Source organism: Athene cunicularia, assembly GCF_003259725.1.
Source record: "Athene cunicularia isolate RWA chromosome 2 unlocalized genomic scaffold, athCun1 chr2_part1, whole genome shotgun sequence".
In the NCBI taxonomy this organism is placed as follows: Eukaryota; Metazoa; Chordata; class Aves; order Strigiformes; family Strigidae; genus Athene; species Athene cunicularia.
This window is the reverse complement of record NW_020799095.1, coordinates 124,275,690-124,291,883: the sequence shown is the minus strand read 5'-3', so window position 1 is coordinate 124,291,883 and position 16,194 is coordinate 124,275,690. Positions and strand designations below refer to the sequence as shown.

The 16,194-nt window shown below is 35.8% G+C and overlaps 1 protein-coding gene across 4 annotated transcripts in view; it reads right to left on the bottom strand.

Annotated features, from left to right (window-relative positions):
* Positions 1-15,623, bottom strand: part of RALYL (RALY RNA binding protein like) — a 396,410-nt gene extending 380,787 nt beyond the window's left edge. For all 4 annotated transcript variants that reach the window (XM_026842123.1, XM_026842125.1, XM_026842126.1 and 1 more), the window contains exon 1: positions 15,538-15,623. The gene's annotated coding sequence lies outside the window, so the exon portion shown is untranslated. The remainder of the gene's footprint in view (positions 1-15,537) is intronic.
* Positions 15,624-16,194: the final 571 nt, after the last annotated feature.

The window sequence follows — 16,194 nt, the reverse complement described above, 5'->3', positions numbered from 1 at the left end:
AATAAACAGAAATTTATATCTTATCTTACACCATACATCATACAAGATAAGATCATCTAAGATATTGGATATCTTTTATATGTATCTCTTTATATGGTATATGAGGGAACAACTTCAGCAGCTTTTCATAGATTCTCTTGAACTGTTGGAATGTAACTACTTCCACATAAGTCACCTCATTTAAAAATTAAAATTAGCTGCACATCTTTTTAAAATTTTGCCTACAAAATGGCCGTAGGATTATTCTGAAAATTTCGTTGTGATAATTTCATTATTTTTTAACTTGGCTTTGATGTCTCTTTCTGCTTCACCTGCTCTGAAATATTCTGTTAATATTCTATTAATAAAAACACTTTTTTTTTTTTTTTTTCCTTTTTAGGCTGAACTTTGTTAAAAAGTATTGAGAAAGATAGTAACATAAAAAAAAAATCTCTAAGAGAAAGAACTATCTGAGGACTTATAAAAATGATACAAGGACAATGGTACCCTATCTCGAGTATAACAGAAGGCTTATGTACAAAATATATAGCATGAAAGAAAAATTGCTAATCTTGAGGGAAGTAATTCTCCTTCTCTACTCCACTGTTCTGAGACCCCACCTACAGTACTGTTTCCAGCTCTGGGGCCCCCAACATAAGAAGGACATGGACCTGTTGGAGAGAGTCCAGAGGAGACCACGAAGATGATCAGGGGGCTAGAGCACCTCCCTTATGAGGACAGGCTGAGAGTTGGGGTTGTTCAGCCTGGAGAAGGCTCCAGGGAGAGCTTATAGCGGCCTTCCAGTGCTTAAAGGGGGCTACAGGAAAGATGGGGGGGACTCTTCATCAGGGAGTGTAGGGATAGGATGAGGGGTTACCGTTTAAACTGAAAGAAGGAAGTTTTAGATTAGATATGTAGAAGAAATTCTTAACTGTGAGGGTGATGAGGCACTGGAACAGGTTGTTCCAGTGAGAGAAGCTGTGGCTGCCCCCTCCCTGGCAGTGTTCCAGGCCAGGTTGGATGGGGCTTTGAGCAACCTGGGCTAGTGGAAGGTGTCCCTGCCCATGGCAGGGGGTGGAACTAGATGGTCTTTAAGGTCCCTTCCAACCCAAACCATTCTATGATTCTGTGATTCTATGATATTTTTGAATGGATAAAGATATTTTGTCTGAGTATATTTGCAATATACTGCTGTGAGAGGTTGTGACTGAATGAGTTCAGAAGAGGTAATGCATGCAAATACTTCAGATGATTTCACATTGAAAATAATTTAAATATTTACACTGTGTGTATTATTTTTGAAAAAAAAAATAATTGTTATTATTGAATACTACCCTACTGCAGAATACTGAGCACACATGGTGGGTTGCAAGCTGCATATAAATCATATGGTTTTGAGGTTGAAACTCACCCTGTGATTTTTTAATAAGCTGCTAGTCTTGTTTCATGCCCGGGTTCCTATGCACTTCGACCACACAAATCAATAAAGAGTTCTTATGTTATCATTACTTAAATGATAAGCATTTGTAAAGCACAAAGGTTTTAAAATTCTAAGATGAAATTCGACTAATAAAGTAAATCCTTAAAGAAATGTTACTGCTCTAAATGTAAACAGGTGAACACATATCGGAAGTTGAAGTTCACAAAAACCAGAGGACATCCTCCCAGAGTTTCTGCTGGGATACAGATATGACCAAGCTTGGGTGGTCTGCTCTGTTCATTAAAGCATGCTTCTACTTCACAATCTTACTGTTTTACTTCTTCATACAGTGGTGCAAATAGAAAATATGGGAAACTCAGATTTATAGCTTCAGTAAAAAGCTACAAGGAGGCAATGCTCCAAAACAATTTTCATAAATAATTGTCTTTTTATGCTATGATTGCTAAATATTTCATAATGAAACTTCACATATATGTGTCTAGACATGTAATCTCCCTCAATATATTAAATATAGACTGTACACATACACATTCAAAAAACACTATCTTGAAAATTGTTAAGTAGGTTGGCAAAGTCAAGGAATACAAAGTTGGGAAATGACAGAATTTAGGAAATTACGGACTCCTATTATTCGAAATTACTTCAGGAGTTTGATCTGAGTTGCAGTACTAATCTAGATGTATTCTTACATCATCTTGCAAATATATTGGAAATTAATATTTAGTTTTTAATTTTTAAAAAAATGTGTTTCTGCTTTAAGCATACTATCTATGGTGTATTTTGAGGTGTTGTTTTTCTACATAATATGAAGTTGCTGTTAATTGATATGATCATTATTAGATACTATATTTACTCTGTTTGATAAGATAATGTGATCTGTCCTGATATGTATCTCATTGTACAAGGTATCAATTTCTGTATCAACTTACTAATATTGATGAACTGTAAAATAGACTATAAACTATAGGCCAGTATAGTTTATTCTTGCTTTATTATTCTGGTATTTTATGTATTCTACTAGAAAGTAGCCTCTTCCGAGAATATAACTTTTTTTCTTATTCTTTAGTACCATCAGAAACAGAACAATGAGCTAGCTGGACCTTGAGTTTGACCCAGTACTTCAGCTTTTTTTTTTTCACTTTCAGTATACCAGAAAAAAAAATATATCAACTCATTTACTAGGAAAAACAACATTGCATCTTTTATATTAAATCAGATCTTTATTATGCCATTATCAGAATCCCTGATTCAACAGGTACCAGACTGTCTGTTCTATTGAGTTAATGCCCTGTTCTACATTTATAGCAGAAATGCAGCCTGTTGTACTGAAAACAGAAGCCGGATCTTGCTCCCAATGAAATCAATAGCAAAGTTGTTATAAATAACGAGACAGGGAGTATCCTTGGATATAGTTACATCGGTACACCTTCTACATAACATGGTAAACTGTACTATTCAGAATACATGAGACTGGGAAAGATAGACTTTTATGAGGAAACATCATGCACAATTTCTCATCTTAAAATTAAAAAAAAAAAAAAATCAAAATAAGAAATTATGTTCTCAGATAAAAATCTATTGTGGTGGAGTCCACATGGGTTCATGCCCAAACTGTTGCAAACTTGCAAGTCAGAGCAGTACCTGACTCCCAGCTTCTAGGTGGGCTCAGTCTTGCTACAAGTTACACATAGAAAGCCACACATTTTCCGTTCAAAGTGCACCTGACATACCTTCTCCTTGGCATATTTACTTAAAATATCTTTCATATATGAAGTATCTTATTGATGATGACGGCAGCTCTCATTCAGCCATGTTCCCACCGTAATTCTGTTTTCTAGGCCAAATAGGGATTGCCATCACATACAGTAATCTACATTCTACACACAGTAAACCTTTACCATAAAGATGCTGAGGTAAGTCAGGCCTTTAATTCTGTATTTACTAGAGCTGGCCAAAATTCTCTTGACTTTCAAAAGTACTTATGCTTGTTGCTCTGTGTGAGCACCAGTTAACAGGCAAATCTTGCTTTGAATTTCACAGATGAAGTCTAATACCAAATGATTAATGTAATTTATTTCAAAACTTACATGTTACATGTAGCATCCAATACCATGAGACACATTTTATATCATATGTCACAAAGTATTTAATTTGAAAGGGGGGGGTTATAAACATATGTAAAGAGCACTACCCTTTCAGGAAAGGATGAAAGCTTTCCAAGTTTTCATTAGGAAGTTTCTAGTTACAAAGGTGCCAACTCTTTTACTCCACTTCTATAAAGATACTTTATTGATGCACTGCAAGGCTGTAAAAAATAATAGCAAACAGCTGGTCATAAAAGAAATTGATGATTATGGATTATACTGTAGTTACACTTTGAAGTGAAACAGCAATTGCTACATGAAATTATTTTTTTCCACACTCTGAAGAAGATAAAAGTTGCAAAGCAAACTACAAAGTTAAAATATATATTTGTGTCAGAGATGATAGGATGGTAGGACTGAGAGAAGGCAAAGGATTTGAGACAGTCCAAGGAAGTCTGATTTTAAAAATATGTGCTTCAGATCCATTTCCACAGCTCCTTCTTCATCTTACTTGTGTGGGCAGTCTTACTGACCTCACCAGCACCAGTGGCTTCAAAATATCTACTTACAGGAGGAAAAAAGTCAGATTTCTCCCCTTTGCAAATGACTCTAAATTCTGAAACATGAAATGCCTTGCATTATATTTCAATGGTAGTTGAGGATGAGTTTCAACTTCTGTTGTATTACCAGTTAAAGTTACCTAAAGTTAAGGTAGGCTTCCCTTACTTGACCTTAAATAAGACTTAAGGATGGAAAACATGTCTAAATCTCAAAGACATATGCAGATTGTCCGCGCCAAAAAAAAAAAAAAAAAAAAAAAAAAAAAAAAAGCTCCACCTCAGATAATAAGTTCCTGAAGGTCCAGGGAAGTCTCCAGTGAAACCTCCCCTTTAACAAACTGCAGGGGAGTGATGTGACAAAAGTAATTACCTGGTTCAAGCAGCCACAGATCTCAGTATGGGGAATCTGGGTACCTCATCGAGTTGTCCCAACGGGCTCCTTCAAGGTGCCCACTTCTCATAGAGACTGCTCAGAGACCCGAAGTACCAAGTTTAGGGGCCCTGAGTACTCTGCTGAAATCAGAAACCTACTATTTAAGTGTGTGACTTAAGTAAGTTGGGCACAGATAAACAAAATCTAAACAAACTATAAGAACAAAATCTCGGGCAGACCGATACCAACTAACATTTAAAGTTTCTAGTCAGGTAATAAGGCAACAGTCAATTGCATCAGTTTAGTGTGCATCTTTTGAGAAAATGTACAATTAAGCTGTCCTACATGTTAACAAATTTTAACATATCCTTAAATATAAAATCCCTGAGAGAAGTAATTGTTTTCTTGCAGTTTTATGTACTGTATTTTTATTTAATAGCATGTTCCCATTTGACCTATTGCATTTAGATTTGCAAAATACCTAATAATTTTGTCTATAGTACTTTTTTTAAAAGTCTTTTTAGGATATAAAATTTATTTCAGCCTTTTGGACCTGATTGTTCTGCTCTGGACCCGTTTCACCAGCATCTGTATATCTGAATATCTGTTCCATCCAGAATTTATTTAAATCTAACACCTTTCTTCACTCAGTTACCATTGATTATAGTATATAATAAGCATTTGAGAGGTCTTAGTATATTCCATTTAAAAATTAAGTCTGCAGATTTGCAACTGGACTTTGTTTTGTACTGACTTAGTGGATTTGTTGTATAAGTTAGATTGGTATAGGGGAGCCATAGGACTAATTTAAGCTTTATATTTAAGAAATAACTTCTTAGAAAGACCAGTTACTGGACCTACTCTTTCTATTAACACTCTGAGAATAACCTTGTCATGTAGATAGGATTCCTGGTGGGAATGGCTGTGAGGTGGCAGGTATATATAAGGAATAAAAAGAGGTTTGGCTAAAGAGTCCTTTTAATACGAGCACTTTTCCACCTTCACAGTGGCTGGCCTTCCAGCTGGGAAGAAAAGCCAGTTGCCAGGATGAAGCCTCACTGAGTAGTGGAGTCCCTATTTATTCTCTGTCTGATAGTCACACTGCACATTAAAAAAAAAAAAAAAAAAAAAAAAAAAAAAAAAAAAAAAAAAATCAGATTGCATTTTTTACCCAGGTGGGAGTATTTGGTCTACAAAGCTGAATAATCCACTGAAAATTTCAAACTAACTGAAAGAATTAGGAATAGTTTTTAATTTATAGTCTTACTAAAATGATGAGTAAGGAGGATCCCTGGAAGTAAAGAGTTGAAAGAAGGGAAAGTAAAAAATAAACAAAGACCAGTAGAAAGTCTGGGTTTGGATCTAGATGAATAAAACTGAAACAAATTCATGTGCATGCTGAAGTAAAGGGCTCACCTTGGGTATAAAAGGAATGAGAAACCTAACCTTTTTTTTTTTGTCTTACTCATAAAGTATGAATCCATTTCATACTTTCATAGTTAAAGAAGGAAATCTGCTTCACTAGGAGGAAAATAACACTACTTCAAGGACAAGTTACATGAATAGCATCATATTATAATTTGTGAGAAGAGGGCTACATTTTGTTGTTTCCAAGTTTTTAATTGTTCTGGTTTAATTCCTTAATTAAAAATGGAAATGAGTAGTGAAATATCTGTAGTGCTGATGAAAGTTAAGGTGGTGGAGGGGGAGAGTGGCCTGAGCCTGAGGTGAAGGTGAGGAGGAGAGGGGACTGAAAACATCCCCATTGTCTGGAGCCTTAACTGGGGAATGTTTTCTCCATTTCTATTGCTGTCCCTCCTCCTTCTCTTTCTACTCCTCTCCCCTCTTCCATCCCTCTCCTACTGCTTCCTTTTCTTTCATCCTTCTGAGCTGTGCCGACGCCAGGGGAGAGGTCCAGAGCAGGAGGGAAGGTCCAGCAAGTCTGAAATAAAAAAAAAATTACAAATAAAAGATAAAAAGGATCCAGAAATTCAAAGGAACACACCCCACATTTTAAAATATACTTTCTTCTGTCACTGCAAACCAGTGTGACATGGGTCTCTATGGCAGGGCTGATTTTGATCTTAAAAGATCTGAAAGTGAAAAGTAGCCAGTCTTATTCTGATTTTAAAGAACATTCACAACATTCACTAATATTGGTAACCGAGTATTGGGAATTTCTGAACCCATTTTAAAAATTCTGAGATGAAATGTCACACTATATAGGATGTTAACAAACCAAAAAAATAAAGTGGCATTCCTGAAATAGCTTATTTCTTTAAACTAAACTGTAATTATTCTTTTTGTAATCTCTCCTTTCACAAGCATGTTCCTGAACATGTATTCTCATTCAGGATCCCTGGACCACCTACCCACCCTGAGCAGCTGGCAGAGTTAGACCCAGCTATATCAAACAGCAGTTTGGCTTATATGTCCTACTCTCATTGAGAAATTTAGTTGTGTTCATCTATGTCCTGTCACTGTATGGTTATGAGAAGTGTATATTCCTGTGGCAACACTGTGCTCCTAACTCTGAGCTGAGACTGAAAACGTGCGTGAAAAAGGAAATGTTAGGGTACATAAATGAAACAGGGAAAAGAGGAGAAACCTTCATGAAGTCAGTAAAGAGTTTTATCCTTGTAAATCTGTTTTATGTGAATACTGCTCAGAAAATGCATTTTTGAGGGACAGTACAAAAACCTAAGGTAGAAATATAGACACACTGCGAGGAACAAAGATGAAGGCCAAGTGGTGGTGAAGTGTATAACATGTGCTATGATTCTATGATCCTATGACACAGCAGCTGCAGCTAACAGTTTATAGTCCCCAGAGCATATGACTAGAGCATATGACTACACTTATCTGAAGCAGTGATTTCAAAGTGCTGAGAACTCCAACTTTTTAAGTCCTCAATTCTCACAAGTCCGTAAGATTTCTGAATCTGTACAAACCATTATAAAGTGTCTGTTAAGAGTTCACAGCTGCATCTTACTTCATCATAGTAGTAACACTATGTCATTTGTGCAATTAATTCTTACTACACCGAGTTCTGTGCTTACTCCTATTATACCAAACAGTTAATTTCTAATTTTGATTCAGCTTTTGTTCAGTTTCATACTGTGCTGCCAGTGAAAAAAATGGCCTATGAGCAGCTTGATGACATTTGTACAGGCACTCAGATAATGCCGCTCTGAGAATAAGACAAACCCCATGGTGGAAATACATACACTATGTTCACATATTTCAGTACCTGTACAAAATCTTACAGAAAGCCCAAACACATATTGAAAGAAATAGCAGAATTCAAAGTTTGTGGACAAAGAGGATAATATCATAGCATACTGGGAAGTGACACAAATTGGCTCACACTTTTGCATCCTGCTACTCACAATGACTTGGGATGGATCTAAAACAAGTCACTATAGTAAACTTTGTTTAGGAGCTGATTTATACAAAGGTTAACACTCAGTGTTATAAAATTCCAATCTTCTCTACAAAATTACATGAGACAAAGAAAAATAAAATCTATCTGGATATTCAAAACCACAGGTTTTACTGGAATCTTTTATAACAAGCATGTACATGAGAATAACAACAGCATGCCATTAATAGCTAAATATATAACCTACATTGTCTGTATCACCTCAGTTCACAAAAATTAATCAAGTTGTAGGATTTTATATTATAAGCAGTCAGAAAACTGGGTGAAGCAATGGAAAAGAAGTGTGACATCTTGTCCCCAACAGAAATCTTTGGGAATTTTATCATAGTCTAGAACTGATTCAAAAAAAAAAAAAAAAAAAAAAAAAAAAAAAAAAAAATTACTGCAGAAGTTGAAAAGAAATTCAAGTAAAAACTTAAAGCCATGAAGATTTTTGTGGACAAAAAATAAGTTTTCATCCAAATATTTCATTAAGAAATTAATATTTCAATATATGGGGTGGGGAGGAATCATAAGATTCATCTCCTCTAACTTCATCCATTAAAAGGTTAGTAATCTAGTTTAAATGTCCCATCTAGGTTCTCTCTCATCAGTGAAAAGAGAGGCATTTTAGGAAGGTTGTTCATCTCAGCTATCCATAGATGCCTCTCATGGGATATAATCTGTAATTCTCTGAAGGTGTCTATATATCTCCATTGACTACAAAGCCTTGAGCGACCGTGTTAGACTTCAATGACTAACTTTTAGATGGCTAAAATGATGACTAGCTTAGCTCTGAAAACCTATTTTTTAAACAGCAAGGTTAAGTGAGATGGATTGAAGCCTTTTTGTGTGAATCACTTTATCAAAAATCTACAGAAAAAAAAATGTTTTGACAGGAAAATTTGATCAGCATATGTATGTATCACTGATTTTAATAGGACCATGGTTTAATGCTGCACCTTTCTGTTTCTACATCACCCACCGGAGCTGGTACATGCTGACGATGGTAACACAGCATGCTTTTCTCATAAAATAATAAACAATAAAATTAGCATCCGTGTCCTGATGAACTATCCCCTGAAAGCAAAAGTGACAAAACATCAAAATTTAAATGTAGCATCTCTTTTAATTGTGCACAATATACACTAATTGTCTACAACTTACAATTGCACAACTAGAAGATGCTAACCTCTTCAGAGCCAATCTTGCAGTTGTCCCATTTACAAAGCTCCCATTTAACTGGAAGTTGTATATGCAGGAATAAAACATAACTACATCCTTCTTCTTCTGCAGTTTGAAAAAAAAAAAAAAAAAAAAAAAAAAAAAAGTGGATGTGAATTTATACAGTAGAGAGTACACAGTAGAAAGTACATTAGAAAACTGACCTACTGTGCAACATCTCAAGTGTTGAGTTCTACCCGGTGAAATCAGTGGCAAATACAAGATGAGAAATGAGATAATAGCAATGATATTTTTGTTACTTAGAACACAATATAATTAATTCCATTCATCAGTACCAAAACAGGAAGTTTTGTTTTAATTATACCTTCAGGGTATCTATTTCATAGACACTGCATGACAGTTTGCACAGCACGTTTTTAAATGTTATATAACTCCTATCCCAATATTTATTGGGTGAAGGATCTTTCGATAAAATATTGTAACTAGGTAGAATTCTTTTTCTTTTATAAAAAGTAACTGCATTATGGGTAGAGCTTAGAAACATGATGTTGTAATTACTAAAAAGCACAGTGTTTCATTGTAAAATGTCAGTGAGTTACTATAACTCCTTCTACCCACGGAAGAGCTGTTAGCATTTGGTAACCCTTGGGTGCAGGCCCAGCATGCAAAAATGCACAAAACTATCTTTGTTACATTCATGCATTTTATTTTTTTGCATTTTATTAAATCATATTGTTCTAATAAGTAGGATGCCTGGGGTAGTGCAAACATTTTTGTACTTTTGAACCCCAGTATAACACAACCAAACAGAAAGAAGGACCAGCATTGTCAAAGTCATGCAAACATAATTCTTTGACACTGAAACTCCATCTCTTAAGTCAACCTAAATATACCACATGCAAGAAATACATGTGCAGTGCCTCTTCCAAATAGTAAAGTTACCACAATTTACCAATATGTGTCTTGTATCTATTTGACACAGATACTGTTCAGCTTCTATGCAAGACTCTCAGCAAAAACTGAGGCAACATTTTACTGAATGAAATGTGTTAGTGAAATGTTTTTGTGCAGAACAAATTTAGCCTTGCTTCAGTCAGGTGAAGAATTCCATTAATATTTGATTCGTGCCAGATAGCCCCTTTTTGTTGACCCTGCACCACACAAAGTACATGCCTGACCTAAGGGAGGATCTTAACGAAAGCAACCAATGTGGCTGAACAGGCTGAAATAAAGGCTGTTGGTATGGGGCACAGTTGGAATACTGGGACCTGACTTTCACCAAGTCATGTAATAATTATTAAGGTCAAATAATTATGCTTGGATCCTTTATAGTTTCTTGGTCTTCAAATAATATCAATGGCCTATACTGGCTCTGATAACCTATGACTGTCTAAGGGACTGTAAGCACGTTGTCAAAGGACCACAGAACTGCCCATGCAAAGATTCAACCATTTTCAGAGCTTCCCATTGACTTGGTTGCTCAGAGACTGCCCATCAGTAGAGGCAATAATCACTGACAACAGGAGAAGGCCACCTGGGAAGGGCCACTGGTATAAACCAAAATCACTCAGAGCTTTAGGTATTTTGGCAGAAAGACTCTGAGTGTGCAAAGGAAATATAAAGAGCCTGGTGAGTGTCATTCATATTCTACCATGTTTAAACCTACTGTTGGTCATCACTCATATGAAAGCCACCTCTGCTTCTTCAAACCTCTACCAGCCAAGCCAGAGTAGAAATTACTGTTTGCTGCCATAACCACGAAGGAACTACACCAGAGCAAAAAACTCTGTTCCTGAAACTAAAATGAAATTACAGAAAGGCTGAGCCCTGACATCCTGGCAGACCCGACAGCACGTAAGGAGCCTGGGTTGAATGCTGGGGAGACACACAGAAGAGTATCATGGAGGCAATGTAACTGTAGCTTTTGTCAAGTGGCAGTAGATAATATTGGTGTGTACAAATTTACTATGCAGGGAAAGTTAAACTGTTCATTCTTAAACAAAATTTTTTGTTCAGCCCTGAAATATAATTAATGAATGTAAGATTTCTGTTAGTTCTCTATCACACTAAAAACATCTCTAAAAATATCTGTCTATATGATTCTATCTATTCATCTGCCTATCTATCTTTCTATCACAGAATATTACAATGATAGAAACAAATTAATTGTATTTACACTAAGCAACCCGAGATTCACTTAATAAATTGAAGGTCTACTTGATTATTTGTTTTAATTGTTGGCAGATGATTCATTGAGATGGAAAAACACACTTCGTTGTACAAAAATAAATTTTCTTAGAAAATACTTTCAAAACCTCAGTATAAATGCTTTTAAAAGATTAAATACATTATAGAGATTAGAGTGTCATTAGTTTTGAAATAGGAAAGAGTAAAGCCAAGAAAAAAAAAATGGTAGAAATTATTCTAATGTGTGTATACACAAAGCAATAATCTTCAAGCCATTTTACTTCATTAACTGTTCAAAGACCATAAAATCATACTGGTACCTTACAAAGGTGAAAATGTTACATTGTAATCGTCATACCATTTAAAAGTAGCATTTTGGTTTTTTCTGTCAGTCTAGATGGGAGCTTGAGGAAGCTACAAACTTAATGACTAAGTAGACAGTGTCACAGATCCCATAATTTTTTATCAGGAAATAGTCATCTTTAGCCTGCTGTTCAGAAATTCTGTAAGTACTTAAAACATAAAGGATTCAGCTCTCGAATTTGACAGAGCACCACATCCTCTAAGAAGACCAAGGGAAGTTAAAAACATTAATCTGGGGGCAGAACCATCAGTTTTTACAATCCTACACGTTAAACACTACTAAGCTTTTTCATCTTTTTATCTTTTGAAACCCAGAAGGCAGGGAATGAAGAAAATAGGAAAAATTACACTGTAAAAGAGAAATAAACTACTTTTAGAATAATACTTTAGAAGACTAGAGTGCTAAGATATAAGCAACCTGGGAAGAAACTAATAAGGAAAAGCTATTTTTAAAAGCATTGTAGCAAACTTTCACATTTCTTCCTGATAGAAGACAGTCCCCGATACAGCATTGGCTCAAGTCCATTCAGGTTCCCCTGGCTGATATGAATACAAAATACTAAAACATAAATAGAAGATTCTTGGGAGTTTAACATCAGAGTGTTGCAGGAGAAATTCCTTAGAGTACTTTGCCATTACATTCTAGCCAGAGAAATTGAGATTGGTTAGGCAGAGCAAAGGGAAGGTCTGCAGAGTGCAAAGCCTGCTCCACCAGCAGAAGGCATGTCCACAAGCACAGCTCCAGGTAGAAACATTCCGGCTGATGTGAGAGCCACAAACCAGACTGCCATGTTTGCAACTGAAAGCAGAACAGATCAGCTTGGACAGAAGAGGATTTAAATGCAGCTGCCTTGTTTCTGCTGCAGCATGACTTTGGTCAGAGCCAGTCTCAACACCCCTTCCCAGCACTGGACACACTGTCGGGAACCTCTCCCAGTAAGCCCAGCAAACATGAGTGAAAAGAGGCTGTGATTGCTCTCTAGAAGAAATACACTCTGAAGAGGAGAAGATGTGGAGAAGGAATCTTACTGTTTAGGGACAGCACTGGCACCAAAAAAAAAAAAAAAAGTAAAAAAAAAAAAAAGTGTAAACTGTCTGAGAATAAATTTAGGATGGGAATGAGGTTTCTACCAGCGTGAATAGTGAGGCTCTGCCTAACCTTCGAAGAGGTGCAGCGGGAGTGATGCCCAAGCTAAATTTAAACCACAGCTTGCTGAATCTGAACAAAATAAGACGACCAGTCTGGCATCACAGCAAAACAGGGTTGATGACTCCACAGGCCCCTCCAGTCCTATTTTCTATGTAGAAAAATGTGAGAATATATGCTGCTGTTGCCAATTCAGGCCACTACATCAGCTAAAAACCTGTATTTATGAGTCAGCGCTCTGGGCACTGTACAGTTAGTAACTTCTGTTCACCTGTTCATTCTTATTTTCTAGTAAATGCCATTAATAGCAGTTAGTTATGGAGAAAGAAAAGAAAAATTGCTTTCCAAAGCTTTCAGTTTACAAACATGTACAAAGGTATCTTAAATTCCTAAGCTCCCCTGAATATTGGGACAGATGTAAAGAAAAATAGATGACATTTAAGTCTGGACACTCATGTCTTTCAGGAGTTATGGCAGTACAAGTCCATCTCATACTAAATATAAGAAATGTAATTGTATCACCACTTGTAGAAACAATGCTGCAGTTCTTAAGACAAAATTTTTATTAATCTCAAAAGTACAGAAGGGCAATTGTCTTTTACATTAACTATGGCTTTCCAAACATGCTTTCAACAGCATTAGTCATAGCATAACTAGTGAAACACCAAGCTGGAACAGATTCCACCAACCCAAATCCTATTGTGCTGACATAGTGCAGGAGGGAGAGGGTATCCTCTTTCAAAATTAGCTCCTTTATTCCTATCTTAAAGTCCCCAGGCTGTTTGATATACATGAAATCACACAACATCAGATTGCTGCAAATGAAATGTATGTATATTAATTACCATGCAACTCAGACAACAGGTGTTTTGTAGATGAAATCTGGGTGCTGAAAACAGTGCACTCCTAAAACTTTCTCTCTCAGACTTCAGGATAAGACTAGGTGAGCAGGACTAGATCTTCAGTCAGCAACTATCTGTACAAAATTACTCACACAACACACCTGCAATATTAAAAGAAAGGACAAAAGGAACATAATTCTGGAAACTCCTAGCCTAGTTACTTTATTTCAGTGCTTTAGCAATATTGAAAATATTTTGCTTACTGGCAGTTCCACATAATTTATTGAAAAACTTTAAATTAAAAATAAGGAGAGATGGAAATAAAAAGAGGGATGTAGAATAAAGTTTCAATCACTCTTGTATTTCAATGGCTTGCTTTCAAGTGAAACAATATAAAAATAAGCAGGCTGAGTCTTAAAATGTGGAGTATTGACACAACAGATCGTCGCTATTTCAGAGAAGTCATCATAATCTATTATGCAAATATCTAGACAGTGTTTTTTAGACACATGGATTATTGACCCCGATATACTGCCAAAAGTATTCCATCAAGTCAAAGCAGAAGTAGTGCATAAATATGTTAAACATTTTTATTATATTTAAGCTGGAAAAAGCCACCATAAATACTTAACAGTTATTTTTCTACAGAAACAAATGAATGTATTTATTTTTCAATGACTAATTGCACAAGAGAATGCTGAAGACTTCTTATCCACACTTTCTACTTTGAAGGAAGCTGTTAAGTTACAAGAATGTAAATATAAGTGTTAGAAGCCTCAAACTTCCAAATGCATTTGTAGTCCTACGAATTATTTTTGCTTATACCACAGGGAGAAAAGAAATATATCCCCTGTAACTTACTTTAGTTTCCGCAGCTGAATACACAGCCTATCTTTATAGTCAGTTATAGATCCCTAAAAGCTGTTTATATAAAATACATTAAGCAATCCCATCACAATAAAGTAAACAACAGAGAACACTGCAGATCCAAGCATTCAGGAAAAAAAAAAAAAAAAAAAGAAAAAAAAAAGAAACCTGTTAACTGGAAAAATCTTTCCAAATTGTATTTTAGATAACCAATATCCTGTCTCTACATCGGGGGCAGCCTCTGTTAAGCGTTTAAGTGCTCTCAATGAAAAGTAACAGTTTCTTCTCCTCCAATCCTGAACTCTCAGTGACCGTCACGGAAAGTAACAGTTTCCCATTCCCTGTCAGCCAGTGGCATTAATAATCATCAAAACAAAACGAAACACCTTCAAGCAAATATCTGCTTCTGATTAATCTCCATCCCAATGAATTAAATTCATAAGAAGCAACCTGCTGCCTTGTTTATGCCTTTTTAATATGAGGAGCAGAAGTTGGATATAAGGGTTTTGCTGCCCTTAGGGCTACGGAATATGCCTCATGTGGCAGTGAGCCAGCTCTCCAAGGGAGCCTTCTTTGCTGTTTCTCTCACAGCTATTTTCTAATGGATAATTTTTAAACAGACACACACAAACACACGAGTCATCACGATACAGGGCCAGGGTTTTTGGTTTTGTCTAAAGTCCTGTAAGTATTTGTACCCATAATGAGGATCTCAAGGTTTCATCAGTTTCGGTTTGGGGTTTAGGGTTGGTTTTTTTTCAAATGGAAAAGGTGGGGGGGGTGTGGGGGGGTAGGTGTCTGGATATTTTTTCCCCAGCTGCCTTCTCTATACAGTACAGCACACAAAACACCTCTCTTCAGCTTAACCGACCTATGCTCAATTAGTGCAACATTTTACACACATCCAAGCAATCACGAGGCAGAGATATTTAGTTCAGTCCTCATGTGTATTGCACAGAAACCTTTAGTTATGGGTGGAAAGAGATTTCTTAAAAAAAGAAAAAAAAAAAAAAAAGAAAAGAAAATAAAAGAAAAATCTCACAATGTAATTTACACAGCGTGGAAACGCCTACAAGGAGATGAAGTACCTGCACTGGGGAGATGTTCAGTTGTTCACTTCATCTTCCGTTGACAAGGAAACCAAACCGCACTTCATTCTCCAGGAAAACCTTCCACTGCCATCATTTGAAAATGTATTTATTTGTATATATGTATATATCTATCATCATCATCATCATGATAATAATAACCATCATAAAATACTGCTGGCAAAAGAATAAAAAAGTCAAAGTGCAAAATATGCAAAAGTAAGGATCATCTCTTTGGCTTTCTGTTTTGCTTTGTTATCTTTAAGGAGGAAAAAAGTATTTAAAAATGATAACTAACATGCTGCAAGAAAAGTTTCACATTATAAACAGGCATCAAAAACTGAAAAAGAAGAAAAAAAAAAACCTGCTGATTGCTGAGTCTCAAAAAAAAAAAAAAAAGAAACAATAACAAAAATAATAAAATTAACATCTTGCTCTGTGGCTTCCACCAGTATTGCAAGATTACAAACTCTGTGTAAACACTGCTGTGAAATGCATTTGCAATTCCCATCTCTTTACAAAAAAGAACCCCTTAAAAAACACCCAAAAATAAAAATAAAACAACACCAGAGAAAATCCTCTGCAAAAAGAGTTAGAAACATGCCTTTTCTCTTATCTTTAAAAAATAAGCATCATATTTCACATCGCTTTTCCGTG